This window comes from Crocuta crocuta, unplaced genomic scaffold, assembly GCF_008692635.1.
Source record: "Crocuta crocuta isolate KB4526 unplaced genomic scaffold, BGI_CrCroc_1.0 scaffold154, whole genome shotgun sequence".
Classification (NCBI taxonomy): Eukaryota; Metazoa; Chordata; class Mammalia; order Carnivora; family Hyaenidae; genus Crocuta; species Crocuta crocuta.
In genome coordinates, this window is record NW_027530545.1 from 195,783 (window position 1) to 211,930 (window position 16,148).

The 16,148-nt window shown below is 43.0% G+C and overlaps 1 protein-coding gene and 2 non-coding genes across 4 annotated transcripts in view; 1 reads left to right on the forward strand and 2 right to left on the reverse strand.

Moving 5' to 3' along the window:
• GPD2 (glycerol-3-phosphate dehydrogenase 2) overlaps nt 1-16,148 on the reverse strand; it is a 218,741-nt gene that overhangs the window by 163,610 nt on the left and 38,983 nt on the right. The gene's annotated exons all lie outside the window — the stretch shown is intronic.
• TRNAG-GCC (transfer RNA glycine (anticodon GCC)) lies at nt 11,157-11,227 on the forward strand. The gene has a single exon. It is a non-coding gene; the product is annotated as a tRNA-Gly (tRNA).
• TRNAA-CGC (transfer RNA alanine (anticodon CGC)) lies at nt 11,512-11,583 on the reverse strand. Its single transcript has one exon. It is a non-coding gene; the product is annotated as a tRNA-Ala (tRNA).

Here is a 16,148-nt window from a genome sequence, read left to right on the forward strand (position 1 = left end):
AGGGTTGTGAGGGAGAGTCTGTTTTATGCTTCTTTCTTAGCTTCTGGAGGTTTGCTAGCAATCTTCAGTGTTCCTGGCTTGTGGAAGCTTTGTCCCATCCCTGCCTTCCTCTTCATACAGACACGTGTGTGTGTGTGTGTGTGTGTGTGTGTTTCTGTGTCCAAATCTCCCCTTTTCATAAGGACCCGGTCTTACTGGATTAGGGCCCTCCCTATGACCTCATCCCAATCACCTCCAAAGACCCTATTTTTAAAAAAGACCAAAAAAGGTCACATTCACAGGTACCAGGGGTTAGTATTGCCACATATGAATTTTGGGGGAAACAATTAAACACATAACAGCATCTGATACATAAATTATACCAAGAGTTACATGTTTTCTATTATAATGGGGTAATTTTGCAATGGTATATACTATGCTCAGTTCTATTATTCCAGGATATGAGAAAGAGAAGTGGGGGGGAGGGGGAAGGAGAGAGAAAGAGAGAGAGATTGTTTTCAAATATTTCCAGACCTCAGTTGGATTTTTTCAAAGAATACTGATTACTATTCAACATATATTGATGATTCTTGATAGGTTATTTTGCATATACAACTCCTAATGTCAATCAGAATATCTGAACACGGGGGCACCCAGGTGGTTCAGTTGGTTAAGCGTCCGGCTCTTGACTTCAGTTCAAGTCATGGTCTTGTGGTTTTTGGGATTGAGCCCTGCATCAGACTCTGCGTTGACAGTGTAGGGCCTGACTGGGATTCTCTCTCTCTCTCTCTCTCTCTCTCTGTCCCTCCCTTGCTTGTGCTCTCTCTCTCTCTGTGCCAAAATAAATACACATAACAATTTTTTTATTTAAATTTTTAATGTTTTATTTATTTCTGAGAGAGAGAAAGAGAGACAGCGTGAGCAGGGGAGGGTCAGAGAGAGAGGGAGACACAGAATCTAAAGCAGGCTCTAGGCTCTGAGCTGGCTGTCAGCACAGAGCCTTAGGTGGGCTTTAACCCATGAACCATGAGATCATGACCTGAGCCGAAGTCAGATGCTTAACCAACTGAGCCACCCAGGTACCCCAACAATTTTTAAAACCAGAATTTTTTATTCTGAACACTGACTTTATATCCAATATTGTGATAGGGATGGCTGAAACACAATCATGAAAGCTAAGAAAACAACTATATAAAAGTTTTTCTGACCACAAATATAATGGATTAGAAAGTTAGGAGTAACAGTAAAAATACAAATAATCAGTATTTAAGGGCTAAATTTTGATAGGGGCTAGAAATATTGCAGGAGCTCAGTAAGTGAAAATCCAAATAAGGTTTGTTAATATACAAATGCTCTGAAAAATCAATAAGAAAATGAGAAACATTCTAGTAAACAGGGCCCATCAATAAGGGATTGATTAAATTATGCTATGTCTCTGTACCATGGAAGACTGTCATTATTAAAGGGTAGACCTGCCTGTGTTCAAATGGAGTAGAGAAAGATAGTTTAAACAAGAAATTATTAATGGCTAAAAATTTTAAGGACTAATTCCAGAAAATGAGGAAGAAAAATATACTAGAATGGTGGAAGAATTTGACTTTTGATTTTATACTTTTCTGTGTTGTTTGCATTTTCAATTTATATGCCTTATTTTTTACTTTTCATCATTTTTTGAGTTGGAGGAGCACATTTGTCTAAAATTGAGTTAATCGTACTTCTCTGTTCCTGACCCACTATTATCACCGGGCCATACATCTTTGTTCTTTTATTTATTCACCCTTACCCCCACATCCCTATCCTGTTCCCTTTGCCTCACTAGAAGCCATCACCATATCGTGCTTAACATACATCTTTTTTTAATATGTGACCTTGCAAAACATGTATTGTTTTGAGTTCACTGTTTTTTTATCTTTTTTTTTTTTTTTAAACGTTTTATTCATTTCTAGGAGAGAGAGAGAGAGAGACAGCGTGAGCAGGGGAGGGTCAGAGAGAGAGGGAGTCACAGACTGAAACAGGCTCCAGGCTCTGAGCTGGCAGTCAGCACAGAGCCCGACGCGGGGCTCGAACCCACGAACCGCGAGATCATGACCTAAGTGAAAGTCGGACGCTTAACCGACTAAGCCACCCAGGCGCCCCTATCTTTTTTAATGTCTTATTTATTTCTGAGAGAGAGAGACAGCATAAGTAGGGGAGGGTCAGAGAGAGAGGGAGACACAGAATCTGAAACAGGCTCCAGGGTCTGAGCTGGCTCTCAGCACAGAGCCAGACGTGGGGCTCAAACCCATGAGCTCTGTGATCATGACCTGAGCTGAAGTCCAACGCTTTACTGACTGAGCCACCCAGGTGTCCCTGAGTTCACTGTTTAAAAGGTATGTAAATTATACTGCCATATCTCATTTTGTAGCTTATATTATTCACTAGGTACCATGTTTCTGACAGCATCCATGTTGTTCTTCGCTTTTTCTTTTCTTTTCTTTTTTAAATTTAAATTCATGTTAGTTAACATACAGTGTAGTCTTGGCTTCAGGAGTAGAACCCAGGAATTCATCTCTTATATATAAGACCCAGTGTCCAACAAGTGTCCTCCTTAATGTCCATCACTCATTTAGCCCACCCCCCACCTTCCTCCCTTCCAGCAACCCTCAGTTTGTTCTCTACTCTGTGATACATCTTAGCCCACTCCTTCTACATGCTTCATACAAGTCATGGTGTGCATCATTACCATTTATCTGTCCACTCTCCTTTAAATTTTTTTAATGTTTATTTACTTTCGAGAGAGAGAGTCAGAGACAGTATGTGGGGTGGGTGAGAGAGACACAGAATCTGAAGCAGGCTCCAGGCTCTGAGCTGTCAGCACAGAGCCCGATGTGGGTCTCGAACCCATTAACTGTGAATATCATGACCTGAGCCGAAGTCAGATGCTCAGCCAACTGAGCTACTCAGGCACCCCAATCTATCCACTCTCCTACAGAACACTTGAGTTGCTTCCACAAATAACATGCAATGAATATCCTGGTACAAGTCCTTTTACTGACTACTATAAGAAATTATTTATTTGACCTACATAAGAATTGACTTAATTTCCCAAATGGAAATACGAGTTCATGGTTTATAAGCAAATGTAATGTGTCCAAATCGTACCAGCTGCTCTCGGAAATGGCTGCTCCCATCTACAAGCCCGCTGGTGGTGCACAGGGGCAAATGCCCCCATGTCTCTGCCCATATTCAGCACGGTGCAGCTTTATCATGTTGTCTAGTCTGGTGGGTCTAAACATATATCTCCTTTTTTAACTTGAATTTCTTTAGCAACTTTTAAAATTTTTCATGAGATGGGGCGCCTGGGTGGCTTAGTCGGTTAAGCGTCCGACTTTCGCTTAGGCCATGATCTCGCGGTTCGTGGGTTCGAGCCCCGCGTCGGGCTCTGTGCTGACTGCCAGCTCAGAGCCTGGAGCCTGTTTCAGTCTGTGACTCCCTCTCTCTCTGACCCTCCCCCTGCTCACGCTGTCTCTCTCTCTCCCCTAGAAATAAATAAAAAAATATTTAAAAAAAATAAAATAAAATAAAATAAAATTTTTCATGAGAAAATGTTTTCTCCATCCAAACTCTATAATCTAAAGCCCTTTTACTCTGCTATGACCTCTCTTAGAATCCAACTATGTGTTTTCACCTAGTCAAACTTGTATTATCTTATCTAAAACCTCAAACTCAGCATCTTTCAAAGCAATATAAGAAGTTCACAGATGATTATTCCTGAGAAGCATCTTGGTGATCTAGAACAAAATCTTCACTTTAGAACCAAGGAAACTGAGGCCCAGAGAAAATAAGTGACTCTCCTACTATGAAAGGGATTTTGAGGGACAGAATCAGAACTGATAAGCAGCAAGGTGCAGGGTAGACGAGGCAGAGCTTTGGATCTTTCCTTGTAAAGGAAAATACAAGATGACTGGAATAGTTGAACTGGGATCCCCAAATGGAGCTAAAGCTGAAACTACCGTTGGAAACATGCACATAGAAGGGAAATGTACAGAGTGGAGAAAGCAACCTGAACAAAGCCATCATTGTGAGGAACAAGCATGCTGTGTTTTGTGCATGACAGAGGCCAGCGAGAGTATATGATTGCCACAGGTAAAATGGCCCTGGGAGCTGGCGAGTCTGAAGAATCAGCTAGGACTGGCTACATAATCTTATTGCCAGATGAAAATGCAGAGCCCCTTGTTCAAAAATTAAGAATTACAACAGGATGACAGCTAAGCATTCAGCTAAGTGCAAGACTTTGCAAATGTACAGGGTGCACATCTGTGAAGCTTGTCCTGAATCTAGTAATGTTTAAAAAATGTGGTTGGGGGGCGCCTGGGTGGCTCAGTCAGTAAAGCGTTGGACTTCAGCTCAGGTCATGATCTCATGGTTCGTGGGTTAGAGCCCGGCGACGGGCTCTGCGCTGACAGCTAGGCCAGAGCCTGGAGCCTGCTTCAGATTCTGTGTCTCAGCTCCCTCGCTCACGGTGTCTCTCTCGCTCTCTCTCTCTCAGAAACAAATAAAACATTTAAAAAAATTTTTTAAATGTGGTTGGAATTAGGATCTACTGAAGTTTCTGAGCAAAAGAGTGATAAAATGAAAACAATGTTTAAAAAAATAGAGACCTCTTGGGGCGCCTGGGTGACTCAGTTGGTTAAGCATCTACCTTTGGTTCAGGCTATGATCTCATGGTTCCATGAGCTCATAGGAGCCCCACATAGGGCTGTCTGCTGTGATCACAGAGCCCGCTTCAGATCCTCTGTCCCTGTCTCTTTATGCCCCCTCCCACTTGTGCGCAAGTGCACATTCTCTTTCTCTCTCTCTCTCTCTCTCTCTCTCCTTCTCTCTCTTTCTCTCTCTCTCTCAAAAAAAAAAAAAAAATAGAGACCTGTCCTGGGAATAACTCCATACTATGTATCAAAATTTTAAATGCACTCACTCTTGGACTTAGCAGTCGCACTTCTAAGAATTTATCCTGCAGCTACTTTGTAAATGAGCAAAACGGCATTTATTCAAAGATATTCACCACAGTGTTGTTTCCACTAGCAAAAGATCAAACGACTAAATGTCCTATGCTAAGGAACTGGTTAAGGTAATTACAGTACCTTCATGCAATGGACATTTTCATCATCCTCATACATTTTAGCATTAGAGCTGGATTCTTCATTTCCATGCCTTGATTCTAAATCTTTAGGAGACCTGGCCTGGGGCACTATTTGTGATTGTGAGATGGAATAAATAATGTTTTAATTTTTAGCCAGTAAAGTGCAGTTAGATAGGAATATAGAACTATTAAAAAGAAAGAGGTAGCTCCACTCGTACAGAAGAAAAATATTTTTCGATATCTGTCTTTTAAAAAAGAGAAAGAAGAAAGAAAAGGCAATGATCACAACAGTAGATGTGGCGTGTACCATTTGTGCATAAAAGCTAAGTGCAAGTTGTATCTACATACGATTTCTGTGCAGGGAAACACAAGAAACTGATGTCAGTGGGTCACCTCTGAGGTATGGAACCTAGAAAAGGGGGGTAAGAGGTGAAAGGTGGGATGAAGAGAAACTTTTTAATGCATACTCTTATGTCTTTTGTATTCTGCACCATGTGCATGGGTTACTTATGAAAATAAGATATATACTTCGATTATAGTAGGTGACCATGTGCCACAGCTCAAGGGTTTGAATAAATGCTGCACCAGAAATGAGTGTCCAGAGAAGGATAAAGAATTCACATCCGTATATCCTCCACCCTGAAGACTCTATGCATTTGAAATTAAGTCCTTTTTGAACTGCAATAAAAATGATTAAATTTCCAAAAATTAAGGAAATTAGAAGCAGAAGATGGAAGGACGAAAGAAGAAGTAGGGGAAGGAGGGAGGGAAGGGATAGGAGAAGGAAAGAGAAAATTCAACTAGCAGCAACTGGGGTAATGGTGGCAAAGGAAAGCAGGGGTGTCCCAGGTAACCCAGGGGGTGAGCTGATTCGGATCTGCAGTAGTCAGGAGTGATGGGCCTGAGCAGGAAGAGCAAGATTCAGTGCTGTTTCAGAAGAGGCAAATCCGACTTGTTGACTCATTGGACACGCTGCAGGACTAGGAATGAGCGGATCACGAGCAGGCCGATTTTGCAGTGACAGCCTTCCAGGAAAAATTGCCGCATTCTCAACATCTGCATGCATCTGAGAATTACACCTGGATTCTTCATTTCCATGCCTTGATTTTAATCCTTAGGAAAGTAGGCCTTGGGGTACTACTTGTGATTCTAAAATGGAATAAGTAATGATTTAATTCCCAGCCAGTAAAGGGCAATCCAAATGACTGGCTCCACCATTTCCCCAGGGCTAGTTTGTAACCTGAGACAGAAATAAGCTATGTGTATTAAATCAATACAATCACTCACAAGTTAAAAAAAAAAAAGAAAGAAAGCACTGCTTTGGTGGCTATGTATTGTATGAACTATTTCTGTTTCTTAATGGTTTGTTTTCTTCAGATGATATAAGCCCGGCCACATTTCTATGGTGAGCCAACACCAGCCAGGGACTAGGGTGCCTTGAGCAAGACCTCCAAGTGCTATGATGCAAATCACGAGCCCCTGCCTGCCCCAGTGGGCTGTCTGGATGACAGGTTTCCTAAGAGAAACAATTGTGTAACGTTTCATGGCACGCCTGGCTTTCCCCTCTCTGCCAGCCTCAGGAAGGGCCACTCCTCGGAGCATCATTGCTCAGCAGACTAGGAAAAGTGTTAGTGGGTGCTGCCCACAGGGCGCTGTTGGCAATCTCGTGATCTTTCCATGCCTAACCGTACCAACGATGAAGTCACTGCCTCCGCAGCCCCTCGGATGTGAAACAGGAGTCACACAGAGCACTGCGCCGAAACACAACAATACATGTATGTGTCATGATGCGACATGCATCCTGATGTTAGCATTAGCAAGAGGAAGTTCTGCCTGCCTGGAGAAGCCCTGTCACCACAGACTCCATGACGACCCACCCCCCTGCTTCTCTCCCTCTGGCTCCTCAACTCTACCACTCCCTAAAACAGACCTTCTCACGGCCCGGCCTTCAGCTCTCCTCTCTGTGACTTCCTCCACTTTCAAATGCTTACCTTTTATTTCTGTGCTGTTGCCCCCAACTCCACGTCTGTAGCCTTGATTTCTCCAGAGCTAGATGTCAACTGCCTAGGACGCATCTCACCCGACTCACCTCCAAGTCTGTTTCAGAAGTAAAGGCTTTACTCCACCTTTTCCTTCCATTCATTTTTCTGCCGGGCTTTCCTACATGATACCACTATTCTCCCAGTCACTTCAACTAGATTTCTTTTTCCCGCTCCTTCTACCTGGCCGTGAGCCTCAAGCAACAGCCTTCCTCCTAGATCAGAACCTCACTGCCTCTCCCGTTACACTGTAATCACCTCCTGAATGAATTTCCTGACTTTTGGTTTCTCTTACTCCTACATCGCTGGCCCATTGTTGCCAGATGACCCCTTCAAATGCTTTGATTCTGGGGCACCTGGTTGGCTCAGTCTGTTAAGCGTCTGACTTCAGCTCAGGTCATGATCTCACGGTTCATGAGTTCAAGGCCCTGTTTGTTCCTGAGTTCAAGCCCCAATTTGTGAATTCCAGCCCCAATGTTGGGCTCTGGTGCTGACAGCTCAGACCCTGGAGCCTGTTTCAGATTCTGTGTCTCCCTCTCTCTTGGTCCATCCTCTACTCATGCTCTGTGTCTCTCTTTCAAAAATAAATCAACATTTAAAAAAATTTAAAGCTTTGATTCTTCTCTTGCTCAAAAAATCATCAGTGGCTTTCCTTGCTATTGAATTACTCTCATTCCAAATGACTTGGAATAGGTCCTACACTTTTTCATGGTCTTAATAGTCTTTTCATTATTCTACCACAGATACATTTCTTTACATTTTTCTTAAACTTTCATATTTTCAGTCTATATCACATATTAGGGTAATGAGTTCTCTAAATTTACTATGTTTTGGGTAAATTGGGTAAATTGTTTCTCAGTCTTTGTTGTTTCGATGCAAGCAATATAAATACTACTCAAAGTGATGTTAAAAAAAGATAACTTAGGGGTGCCTGGGTGGCTCAGTTGGTTAAACTTCCAACTTCGGCTCAGGTCATGATCTAGAGGTTCATGGGTTTGAGCCCCGCGTTGGGCTCTGTGCTGACAGCCAGCTCAAAACCTGGAGCCTGTTTCAGATTCTGTGTCTCCCTCTCTCTCTCTGACTCTCCCCTGCTCACGTGCTCTCTCTCTCTCTCTCAGAAATAAATAAAAAATTTAAAAAATTTTTTAAAAAGATAACTTATTTTCCAAAGACAACTTACTGATTCACATAAACACAAAATCTAGAATTTGTTCTAGTTAGGCATGTTTGCTTTTAGGAGCTCAGTGTCATATTTGGGATGTCTCTCTCTCTCTCTCTCAAGCAAGATGGCATCAACAAACCTAGCTACACATTCAACCTGTTTGCTCACCCCAGCAGAAAGATGGTCTTTGCTTATAGCTCTGGGAAGAAAGTTCTGGTAAGTTCTGGAAAGTTCTGACTGTTCCTCTTATGGCCACATACCCATCTCTAAATTAAACACAGTGACAAGATGGGGTGCCTGGGTGGCCCAGTTGGTTAAGCATCTGATTCTTGATTTGGGCTCAGGTCATGATCTCACAGTTGGTGAGTTCAAACCCCGCACACTCCACACTGATGATGCAGACCCTGCTTGGGATTCTCTCTCCCTCTCTCTCTGTCCCTTCCCTGTTCTCTCTCTCAAAATAAATAAATAAACTTTAAAATTTTTTTAAAAAACAGTGACAAGGGGAAATATTCGGCTAGATCTGTTAACATACTTAACCACTGTGACAGAGAAACAAAGATGAGGGGGAAAGTTAGCCTCACCCAAATCTCAACGTATCAATTCTCCACAGAAGAGAATATTTGTACCAGACTTCTATCAGAAACAAGTGAACTGCTAAACACACACACATGCACACACACACACACCCTGAATGCTTTGTGTACCAAAGTGCCCACCACAAAGGGGCTTAAACAATGAAGATCTTTAGTTTCCTTACCTAAGTCTGGATGGAGAAAACCCCATGATGCTGAAGTGTCTCTTTCTTCTGGGTCATGCTCAGTTTTTCTTCAAGTCACAAAATGGCTGGAGCAGCTCCAAGTATTATATACCTCACATGGCAGGGTTACAAGCAGGAAAGAAAAGGCAAAAGAGACCTTCCATACCATCTTTCCCAGAAGCCCCTAGCTGTGTCTACCATCCCTGTCTTTGGCAGGAGAGGTCGCAAAGCCACCCGAAACCAATCTTTGGAAAGGAAAATGGAGTAACTGGCTTCCTGCACCACATCTGCTCCTAGGGCTAGGCAGACTCATGTCTGGACTTGCAGTAAGAAAAAGGATGTAATACACCCTTAGATAGGCCACTAATATTGTTTGTCATTAGGCTGTACTCCTTGTTTGAGCCTTCTTTCTCTTTATACTTTTGACAGTGTTTCTTGTGCTGAGAGTTTTTTAGACTGTTTTAAATTTTGAATTAGAACATTCTGGAGTTTGAAGGAGCGTAGGTCATTTAGTTCAGGACTTTTCAAAATCTTTTATTTCAGACTTGTAACCCATCAAATAAACGCAAATAAATAGGACAGTTTAAAAATGGCTTGGTTTTGGNAATAAAAATGGTCTGGTGGAAGTGAGAGGGCTGGGCAAAGAAGGTGGGGCCCCACCAGTCAATGGCCTTGAGGCTCTTCTGGAAAATTAGAGCCCTTCAGGATGCAATGTAAAAACCACCTCTCTCCAGTTCTAGTTCTCTCATTTTAAAGAACTTCATTGTCAGAGGTAAAATGATTTGACTGCATTCTTCCAAGGGTTACTTTGGGTTGCAGTTTCAATTTACTGAGTCCCTAATCTCTTCAGTCTTTTATGTTATGTCTCATAATTTCATAATGTATTTATCTTCAAATTTTGCCCTGTATCCACATACTAAAATGTTCTTAAAAATACATCTTAATGTAGAATTTCTTATATTAGTCATTCTTTTATGATTTTCTCTAACTCTCACTCTACTATTCTGGATATATAATATCCTGAGGCGCATGCCATATTTCTGGTGCAAATACACAGTGACTTATTCTGTTCTAGGCAGAACAGGGCTGTGGCTAAGCAAGCAGAGATTAAACATGATACTACATGTGTTCCAATCGTGCTTCTAAGAGTCTGAATTCTCTCAAGTGTTAAAGTTGACATAATTATAATACCTACCTCACTGGGTTCAAGTCCATGTGTAATAGTCTTAGGTAGCCCAGCATATAGTCACTGCTCCGCCCCTACTGTTATTTTCTCCTATCACCCCCACCCACCAAACCTTCCTTCACTATCAAAGATCCTGCAAATGATTGGGAAATTCCCTCCCACAGATAAAGTGGAGCCTTTATTTATCTGGATTTATCTAAATCTAGGGCCTTCTATCTTATATTTAGATTCATTTCCATAAACGTTTTTCCTTCACTTTAATTTCTCCCCCTCACATATTTTTGTTGCATGGTTTGCAATTTTACTTTCTATGGAAACTGCGGGTAAAGGCTCTGATTCATAGGATTAGTGCTCAAAAGGGTCCCATGATCAAGTCATTCACAATAAAAGAAGGAGGAGTGTAGAGAATTTAGGTCATTTGGCTAGAATCACCAATGCTTCAAAATCAGATCACAGAGTTCTAATTCACTCTTATAATTTGGATCAGGGTCCTAGCTCCTTTTACAGGTCTCTCATCCTTATCCCCTTTTGCTAACAATTATCATCACGTATTTGTCTGAAGAGCTAAGACAACAGAAGAAAAATAGGGAGGGGTTGTTATAAAGTGTCTAAAGGTCTGAAGATACAACTAGGTAATTGTGTAATCCTGTACACACATAACAAAAGTTCCATTTGCCTGCTTCACCGAGATCAGCTTCAGAAGAACCACTTTATAAAGTTCAACAGAAGTTAACATGATAGGATTTTTTGTAAATCTGAATGTTTTCCCAATATTTTATGATAATTATTTAATTACAGATTCCACTGCTTTATTTAGTATTGAATACATAAACATAATTACAAACAAGACAATCATTACACACATGGAAATATCTCTTCTATTAAAATGTGGAAAGCACCTCCTCCCGAGAGCATTGGTGGTTCAGTGGTAGAATTCTCGCCTGCCACGCGGGAGGCCCGGGTTCGATTCCCGGCCAATGCAACTTCACTTTTCAGTTTACTTTTTATCTGTGTACGTTAGACTCCCAGAGCAAGTTCAGTAACAATACCCAAAAACTGGTTTTATGCAAATAAGGAATGACATATCTAAGGGTAATTTCCGGTTTCACTTTTGCTTACAACATAAAAGGCTGAGTCCCCTGGGCTTCGCTGTATTTCTCGGCCTCACTTTTAGATTGTTCTTGGCCACCATAGCCCTAACGTATGTGAACAAAAGATCTACACATAGTGTTCTATGCTGGGAAAACAAAAGCGACAACGGCTGTTTGGAGATGCCGGGGATTGAACCCGGGACCTCACACATGCGAAGCGCGCGCTCTACCACTGAGCTACATCCCCCAGCCGAGAATCCCTTTTCTGGTAAAGGTATTCATTCAGTCACTTTGGCGCTGGTCAAATTCGTAAGGTCCCACGGCCTCGCTTCGGTGAGCGCCCAGGCCGCACGCTTCCACCCTTCCCGCCGCCGGCTGAGGCTGCGTCCCCCGCGCTTCGGGCCCCGGTGCAGCCCGCGCTCTGCCACACCGGGAGGACCNGGCCGGGAGGGCGCCGCCGCTTGGCCGCGGGCACCCCCGGTACTGGAAGTCGTAACCTGGGACCCAGCGAGTGGCCCGCGCCGCCGGCGTCTCCCTGGTGCCCGCCTACACCCGGGAGTAGAGCGCTGGGGACCCTCCGTGCGCGCTCGAAAACCGCGGGGCCTTACCTCTCCCCACCTACCTAAGAAAACGACCTGTTCAGGCCAACTCTCCATAAACTGGGTTAGTAGGGGTTACTACGCCAAACTCTTGGAGGTGTAGACGATTTCACAACATGCTTATCTTTTCCATGGGGACCACACTGAAAGAAAGAAAATGACACCGCCACCCTCTTTGTAGCGTAATTATATATAAAGGATGATAAAGTCGGGATGGGGAGCCTGCTCAAGATGGATTTTTTTTTCCTCTGTTTCATATTTTGACACCTTGGACCCATCTGACGAATATGTTAAGACAGTAAAGTAAGTCACTGCACACCTCCCCTCCCTAACCACGGATTGCACTCCCAGCCCCAAATGAAGAAATGTGTTTGGGTCCTGTTGCCTCGGAAATGGTCTCTCTCCAGTTGTTTGAGGGCTAGATAATACAATGAGCTAACCTGCATTCTAGGAGAATGATGTGTGTTTGACCCTTCGGGTGCAGTTTAAACTGACGCCATCCCAGGCAAGCGATGGCGGGGTGGCAGGAGTCTCAGGCGCCCGGATGGGAGGTGGGGAGAGAGCTGGAGGGGGGGGGGGGGGNGCAGACCCCGCGGAGAGCACAGGGAGGGCCTGGAAGCGCGACATCCTTCAGCTGCAGCAAAGTACCCCTCATAAATGGAATGGTGGGCAGTGCGGAGTGAAGTTTCTGAGTAAACCACAAGCTTCATAAGCAACTCTTAGATTACAAATAAATAAATCACTGTGTTTGCTTACAGTAACTTAAACAAATAATGGCTCGCAATCAGATTTTGTCTTTAACTAAAACAAGCCGCATGTTGATCTAATACAATAATACAGAATGTCCGAAAAAACACAAACAACAAACCACGTCAGGGGACAGCCCTACTCGAGGCCAGAACAGTTCCAAACCAAACTCTGGATTCCATCCTGAGGCACGAAAAGATGAACATGTTCAGTTGACTCTGAATTGGGAAACAGGGATAAAGCCATTGCCCGCCCCTCAAGGTTTTCACCAGGGCAAATAACAACGGCAGCGATGAGTTTGTCTGTCGTGAAGGAAGTACTTTGGCCTCTGGTGACCTTACCTGGCCATTCTCTTTAGTGCCCGTCCCTCAAATTAGGGCTTATTTCTCCGTCACCTGAGGAAACTCCCTTTCTGGGGACAACTCCCTTCTTTCTCAGGCAATTCTGAAGTTTCAGAGCTAAGCCCAGAGAGGGCTCACTCATCTCCTACCACGCCCCGGCCTAGCTAAGTGCATTTGATAACAAAAATGAAGCTAAATTCGAAAGCCAACAAGGGATATCCCATTGATTTACTGGCTTGCCTTAACCCAAAAGAAAGGCTCTAACTTAGCGGACTTTTTCAGCCCCGGGGGTTGATGGGAAAGGTTCAACGGGAGGCACATTTGTGGATTCAGGAGCCTTTTCAGGAAATCTTGGATCACATCTATTCTTTATGCAAGTAAAACTGCACCAACTCTGCTCACAGATGAAGACACGCTGGCCAAATGTCCAAAATTATAGAGTATATATATTTATAAAAACCTCAGTTCTATCTTCTACCCTCCCATTTCTCTTGGCTGGGGACAATTTTGCCCTTCTCAGTCTCCTTTTCTTTGACACACACACACACACACACACACCATGCACAAGGATTGACCATAGGCCCTCACTTTGAAGCAGGTAATGTTTCTCTCTTCCTGTGCTTACACCTTCCCTTGCACATTCTTGCTGGAACTCCTGGCACTCTGTCCAGCAGGTACAGCGTGAGTTCCCCTCAGAGCTGGCTATGAGCAAAAAATGTCTATTTCCAGTGCGAGAGCAGCAGTTCTTCCTCCTGACTGCACAGTAGAATTACTGGCAGGCCCTTTGAAAACCGCTAATGCTTGCTAGAACCCATCCCCAAGCCAATTAAATCAGAATCTCTAGGAATGGGTCCAGGCATCAGTACCTTTTTAAAATCTCAGGCGATTCGATACACAAAAGTAAATTCAAAATGGATGAAAGACCTACATGTGAGACAGGAAACCATCCAAATCCCACAGGAGAACATAGTCAGCAACCTCTGTGACCTTGGCCACAGCAATGTCTTACTAGACATGTCTCCAGAGGCAAGGGAAATAAAAACAAAAATGAACTATGGGACCTCATCAAGATAAAAAGCTTCTTTCTCCACAGCAAAGGAAACAACAAAATTAAAGGCAAAGATGGAATGGGAGAAGATATTTGCAAATGGCATAACGGGTAAAGGGTTAGTATCTAAAATCTCTAAATACTTTATCAAACCCAACACCCAAAAAACAAATAATCCAGTGAAGAAATGGCCAGAAGACATGAACAGACACTTTTCCAAAGAAGACATCCAGATGGCTAACAGACACGTGAAAACTCTCAACATCACTCATCATCAGGGAAATACAAATCAAAAGCACAATGAGATTCCACTAACAACTCAGGAAATAACAGATGCTGGTGAGGATGTGGAGAAAGGAGAAAGCTTTTGCACTGTTGATAGGAATACAAACTGATGCACCCACTCTGGAAACAGTATGGAGGTTCCTCAAAAAACTAAAAATAGAGCTACCCTCTGACCCAGCAATTGCACTAGTAGGTATTTATCCGAAGTATACAAAATGCTGATTTGAAGGGGCACATGCACCCCAATGTTTATAACAGCACTATCGACAATAGCCAAAATAAGGAAAGAGCCCAAATGTCCACCAACTGATAAATGGATAAAGAAGACATGGTATATATATATATATACAATGGAATACTACTGGGTGATCAAAAATAGTGAAATCTTGCCATTAGCAACAATGTGGATAAAACTACAGGGTATTATGCTAAGTGAAATAAGTCAGTCAGAGAAAGACAAATATCATATGATCTCACTCATGTGCAATTTAGGAAACACAACAGATGAACATAGGGGAAGGAAAGGAAAAATCAGATAAAAACAGAAAGAGAAGCAAACAATGAGAGACTCTTCCATACAAAAACAGGGTTGCCGAAGGCGAACTGGGTGGGGGATGGGCTACATGGGTGATTGGCACTGGGTGTTATAGGTAAGTGATGAATCACTGGGTTCTACTCCTGAAGCCAAGACTATACTGTATGTTAACTAACTTGAATTTAAATAAGTAAACATTTTTTTAAATGTCAGGTGATTCCAAGGAGCAGCCAAGCCTGGAGGCTGCTGCTTGAGGGCTATTTGCATGTCAACAAGAGATGACCAGTGACGGTTTTTAACTAAACTCTTTTAGTAACTTTGCAATACATACATATACCAAACCATTATGTTGTACACCTTAAACTGATACAATGTTATATATAAAGTGTATCTCAATGAAACTAGAGGGAAAAAACGAGAGGTCTATTATTAGCTCAGTAGTTCTTGACCTTGGCTGCATATTGGAAGTACTCCACAAGCTTTAGAAAAAAAAATTCTGATGCTTGAATCCCATTTCCAAATATGCTGATTTAACCATTCTGAAGGTGGTCACTGAACATTTTTAAAAGGCTCCCCAGGTGTCCCCACATGCCACCAAAGTAGAAAACCACAGCGTTCGAGTTCATCCTTTCTCAAGTTCTCCACCCATCGTCTTATGAGCAGCAGAGCCTATCGCAGTTCTGAAAACAGAGGACTCCTAGCTCAGAGGCCCCCACACTTGGGAATTAGTGTTGGTAGAGGATGAAAAGAAGCTGACTCGTTCCAGCTTCTCTTTTCTATTTTCCTTCATCTAAACTAAAACTGGTGGTTGGGGCTCCTCGGTGGCTCAGTCGGTTAAGTGTCTGACTTCAGCTCAGGTCATGATCTGTATGGTTCATGGGTTTGAGCCTCTTGTCAGGCTCTGTGCTGACCTTGCAGAGCCTGCTTGGGACTTTTCTCTCACCCTCTCTCTCTGCCCTTCCCCCATTTGCTCGTGCTCTCTGTCTCTCAAAATAAATAAACTAAAACTGGTGAAGGCAGGTGCTCAAGTGCCAAAACAAGCATTTTTTAACCAAACATATCCTGTCTCCTCTAGATGAAGTATCTCTGCTGATCTGCTAGCCATTAGAAAAGCTCGAGAGAACAGTAAAGTGTGGGGACAGAGTAATCTGCACTTGGCACCCGGGAATGCCCAGTGCCTGTGTCTCCTTGGATGAAAAGAAAGACTGGACTGCTTTCCTCAACACCTAAAGGTACAGGGAGCTCTTTGAAATACAT